The following is a 5,658-nucleotide window of genomic DNA, read 5'->3' on the forward strand; positions in this document are numbered from 1 at the left end:
CAGCTGCTTTTACTGTCCCTTTCTGATAAGATCAGCACCACAAAATAACTGTAAATAACAGGAAGATGTGCCAATGCATCTTCCTGGGATGGGCTTTTTGACATAAATCAAAAAATTTCTAGTTCTGATCTGCACATGGAAAACAAAAAATCTTCAAAATTGGCTTTGCCTAGATTTTCCCAAACACCACTAATTACATTGCATCTCCGAATTTCTGATACAATCAACAGATATTGTTTTTGCACTTATAAAGCTAGTATAACAAAATGTTTCCAAGGTTATAAAAATATTTAACAGACCAATAAATTACAATTAACGTATTCAAATTTATTCCATTTATTGTATCTTTTTTTAAAAAGCACATCACAAAGATTTCCTACACATACATGATAACCAATCAACACATAAATCCAAGTATTGTTATAAGGTTAATAAACAGGCTTTTACAGTCCTTGAGGCGTTTCACCCAGCTTCATCAGACAGACACATTTTTAATACTTCATATGCATCTGTGTTTTGAAGTAGAAAGAACATATTCAATATAAGAGACAACAAATAAACCAAATGAAACACTCTTTTCACATCATTTATTTTACAACAATCAAGAAATAAGACCCAGGAAAGCAAGATTTCACCTACTTGTTTAAATGTTTCAAATCACTAACTAAGCTTGTTCTATATTTCATGCATATTTAGAAGAGCGGTTATATCAAACATAAAAAACTATACAAAAGAAGGCTTCTCACTGCTGTTGTGAGCATTGTTACCTTTGTTTTTGTTTTTTTTAAATCATATAGCCACCATTTCACCACTGTGTACATAGTAAGGTGTCACCTCTTGCTCTTTGTCTTCTGAACAGGACACAATGGGTACCTATTAATAAGGAGATTCATCGTGTTTTACCATCACCTAATTATAACATCCATCACGAAAAGCTGCTACAATGATTGTTTGTTAAAGCATTCCATTACCCTATAAATACAGTATGTAACACCACCTAAGCATTAAATTCTCATAATTATCACCTATTAAAAGGTGTAAAAAAAACTCCAAACTCTTCAAGTTGAAAGTGTTATCCCATTGATGTCACAAACTCACCGCTTCCTTGCCTCCTATTCCTTAATCCCATTGAACTATGGCACTAGTTATCAGGTGTCCCAGGTGGAGCACAGCTGAGCTCCTTGATGGTAGTTTCCGGGTAATAACCCGGAAACACGTGGGACGCCTGACTCCTAACAGGAATCCAATTAGTAGATGCCTGATATCATTCCCCATGTGTGTCACCCGCGTCGGAAATCGAGACGTCTTCACACAGGAGACACCGTTACCGCAACCCAGGAGACGCACTCGGGCACCGGACTCAACACTTCCGGTTCGTAGAGCAGAAGTATATGAATGATGGTGCTTCCGGCTTGCAATTCAGCCTGAATCGCAAATCTGGAAGTGAAAAGGCGATGACGCAGCAAGCGGACCATTCCGAGCCCGGCGCATGGGGGACATACAACGGTTTATAGGAGCGTAGGAACCGCAAATGTGCGCCACATAGATAGTGTTCACTGGAGGGTACCAGTAATTCAGAGTTAAAAAACCTAATCATAAACTGTACGCGTTTCAATCTAAGGGAAAAAAAATAAAATGTGTTATTGATTATGATACGATCTGTGTATATAATTACTATGAAATATTTTTTACCAAGAGATAATGAGATATATTATATTAACTTTTCTACTTACATGATTAAAACAATCATGTAGTTACCATTTAGAAAGTAGATGCAAAGACAGATATCTCAAAGAGTCTTTTACAATTCAATAACAGGTATGCAAATTGTCATATATTTTTTGTATGGCTTGGTATAAGGCCTTCCTCTCTCATATCTTCTCTTCATTACCGGTCATCCACTTTTTCTATTAGAGAAATTATTTAAAGTTATTCATTTTAATAAGTCCCAGGTGGTCCAAAGCTTTTAAATTGTAGATCCACTTACTTTCTTTTTGTATCAACATTTTATCTATGTTGCCAGCTCTTTGGTCCTTTTTAACTGTTTCCAGGGCCAAAAATTTAACTTCTTTCAACATTGAAACTATGCTTAAGACCCAAATGATGACCTAATGACGTAGTACTTTTTCCATTTTTTATATTGTATACATGCACATAAATCTTTTTAAATTTGCGTTTTGTTTTTCCCACATAGTAACATTGACAACTGCAAATCGCCAGATAAATTACCCCTTCTATTTCACGTCATGGGGTCACAACTGTAGAAGTTCACCGCTTTTGGGAGAAATAATCTTGTATCATGAGGTTCATAAATCCAACTACACTCTTTACATTTCCCACACCATCTTGTTCCTTTCAATACATTTGGTTGATTTCTAGATATCTCAAAGTGACTTCTAATTTGTCTGTTAAGGAGGGGGCTCTACGATAAGTTATTGATGGAGATCCCCCTATACATTTGCTTATATTAGGATCTTCCAGTAGCATAGGCCAGTACTTTTTATAAATTTTATGAATTTCATCATGCTCTTGTGTATATTTTGTTTTATACCTCCTGTAATAGGTCGTTCTTCTTTTTTTCTTTTCTGACCAAAAATTAGTTGTTCCCTATTCATGCCTTTAACTTTATTATATGACTTTTTTAGTAATCTATGGCTATAACCTCTTTTCAATAATCTGTCTCTTAGTTCTCTTGATTGATTTACAAAGTCATTAAAATTTGTACAGTTCTGTTTAGTCCTCATGTATTTGGAGTACGGTATGCTTTTTTTCAAAGTCATAGGGTGTGAGTGCTTTAAGCTGATAAGATGCTATTGCCAGCTGTTGGTTTTCTATACACTTTAGCTTCAATTTCACCTCTATTAGTTAACTGTAATTCCAAATCCAAAAAGGTGATATTTTTAGTACTGTGAGTCATGGTGAACTTGTGATTTAAATGAATTCTGTTGCAACTTCTCAAAAAACACCATTAATTCAATTTCAGACCCTGTCCAGACAATGAGGACATCGTCTATGTATCTTTGCCATAACAGAATATGGCGAAGATATATATCGAGTGACTCATCGCTGAACAGTTCGTGTTTCAAACCCCCCCAGGTACAGGTTGGCATATGTTGGGTCACATTTCGTCCCCATTGCCACCCTCTGTACCCGGAGGTAGGTTTTCTCATTGAATACAAATACATTCCTAGTCAAAATATATCGTAGGAGTTCAATAATTAACTCATTTTGTTTCTAGGTTTCATCCCCTGCTCATCAAGAAACATTTTCACTGTTTTTAAACCCTTGTCATGTGGGATGCATAAATATAGACTTTCAATGTCTAGAGCCACTAGTCATGAATTAGTTGGAATTTTTAAATCAACAATTTGTTTTAAAGCATCTAAAGTATCTTTTAAGTATGACAGAAGGCCATATACATGTTCCCTTAGGTAATTAACTGCTATATAACTGCTAAGTTCACTCTCTTTTTCAGAAATACAACCCATCCCCGATACTATGGGCCTGCGCGGTGGATCTTTTATGTTCTCATGAATTTTAGGTAGACTAGAAAGTCAGGAGTTTTGGATGTTTCAGATTTTAAAAATCATAAACCTTCTGATTAATAGTGTTCATTTTCAGTGCCGTTAGGATAATGGTATAATATTCATTATAGCAGTTTGCTATTTGCATTTTGTTAATTTCTTTATACCATTCCTGGTTATTTATTATCTTTAAGCACATTTTTATATGTCTCAGGTTCCATCACAACTACGTTACTTCCTTAGTCCACAAACTTAATAATGATATTAGGGTTATTTTTTAATTTCTTTACCCCTTTCTGTTGTTGTTCACTAATATTACTTTTTTTACTCCTTCTTATTTCTAATTTAATTTTAATGTCAATTTCAAGACTTACTGCTTTAAGGAAGGCCCATAGAATTGAGTTACTTTGTAGGTCTGAGAAAGTTTCTGAGCATACTGATCCCAAAAAGTTCTCAAGATACTTTTGTTGAACTTGTTCACATTTTTCTTCTTCACCACTATCTATGTCATCTATATCTACAATTTCTGCATTTTCTTCCCAAAGTTGTTGCAATATTTTTATTGTTCTGAAGTCATTTATGTTAAAATCTTCAAAGGTCTTTAAAAGACCTTTGTCTTTTAAGTCTAGTTCTTCATTCTTCGTTTTCAAAAATGGTTGACCGGTAATGAAGAGAAGATATGAGAGGCCTTATAAACAGCCATACAAAAATTATGTCAATTTGCATACCTATGCTATTGAATTGTAAAAGACTTTTTGGGATATCTGTCTTTGCATCTACTTTCTAAATGGAAACTACATGATTGTTTTATTCATGTAAGTAGACAAAGTAATCATTATTATTAAACAGGATTTATTTAGCGGCAACATATTACGCAGTGCTGTACATTAAATAGGGGTTGCAAATGACAGACTAATATAGACAGTGATACAGGAGGAGAGGACCCTTCCCCGAAGAGCTTACAATCTAGTATATAATATATCTAATTATCTCTTGATAAAAATTATTTAATAGTAACAAGTATATACTCGGATCATATCATAATCAATAACATTTTATTTTTTATTCCCTTACATTGAAATGTGTACATCTTATGATTGGGATTTTTAACTGTGAATTCCTGGCTCCCTCCAGTGAGCACTGTCTAGGTTGCGCACGCTTGCTCCTATAAACCGTTGTATGCCCCCCCCATGCGTCAGGCTCGGAATGGTTCGCCGGCTGCATCATCACCTTTTCACTTCCGGATTTGCCATTCAGGCTGAATTGCAAGCCAGAAGCACCATCATTCATACACTTGCAGTAACAGTGTCTCCTGTGTGGAGAGGTCTCGATTTCCCACTCAGGGGACACACATGGGGATGATATCAGGCATCTACTAATTCGATTCCTGTTAGGAGTCAGGTGTCCTGCGTGTTTCCGGGTTATTATCCGGAAACTACTATCGAGCTCAGCTGTTTTCCACGTGGGACACCTGATAACCAGTGCCATATAGGGAGGATTTCAATGGGAGTAAGGGATAGGAGGCAAGGAAGCGGTGAGTTTGTGACCTCAATAGGATAACACTTTCAACTAGAAAGGTAAGCCCTCCAATGGAGTTTTTTTTTTTTTTACACCATTAAATAGGTGATAATTATGAGAATTTAATGTTTAAATTGTGTTCATACTGTATTTATTAGGGTAATGGAATGCTTTAACAAACAATCATTGTAGCAGCTTTTCTTGATGGATGTTATAATTAGATGATAGTAAAACACAAATAATCCCCTAATAGGTACACATTGTGTTCTGTCCAGAAGACAAACAGCAAGAGATGACACCTTACTATGTACACAGTAGTGAAATCCCAAATGGTGGCTATGATTAAAAAAAAAAAAGGCCACAATACTTACAACTGCAGTGAAAAGCCTTCTTTTGTACAGTTTTCTGCTTGATATAACCACTCTTCTAAATGTGCATGGGATATAGAACATTTGAACAAGTAGGTGAAATCTTGATTTCCTGGGTCTTATTTCTTGATTGTTGTAAAATAAATGATGGGAAAAGAGTCTTATATGTCTCTTATACTTGTCTTATATACTGAATATGTTCTTTCTACTTCAAAACACAGATAAATATGAAGTACTGTATTTTTCGG

At 35.2% G+C, this 5,658-nt stretch overlaps 2 long non-coding RNA genes across 2 annotated transcripts in view; one reads left to right on the forward strand and one right to left on the reverse strand.

Moving 5' to 3' along the window:
* Window positions 1–320: 320 nt before the first annotated feature.
* Window positions 321–1,383, reverse strand: LOC140338419 (uncharacterized). The gene is made up of 3 exons (XR_011922253.1): window positions 1,099–1,383; window positions 768–873; window positions 321–509 (listed from the first exon to the last, which is right to left on the reverse strand). It is a non-coding gene; the product is annotated as an uncharacterized lncRNA (long non-coding RNA).
* A 3,427-nt stretch (window positions 1,384–4,810) lies between these two features.
* Window positions 4,811–5,658, forward strand: part of LOC140338422 (uncharacterized) — a 53,514-nt gene continuing 52,666 nt past the window's right edge. The window contains exon 1 of the long non-coding RNA XR_011922254.1: window positions 4,811–5,101. This is a non-coding gene — a long non-coding RNA (uncharacterized lncRNA). The remainder of the gene's footprint in view (window positions 5,102–5,658) is intronic.

This window comes from Pyxicephalus adspersus, chromosome 1 (genome assembly GCF_032062135.1).
Source record: "Pyxicephalus adspersus chromosome 1, UCB_Pads_2.0, whole genome shotgun sequence".
NCBI lineage: Eukaryota > Metazoa > Chordata > Amphibia > Anura > Pyxicephalidae > Pyxicephalus > Pyxicephalus adspersus.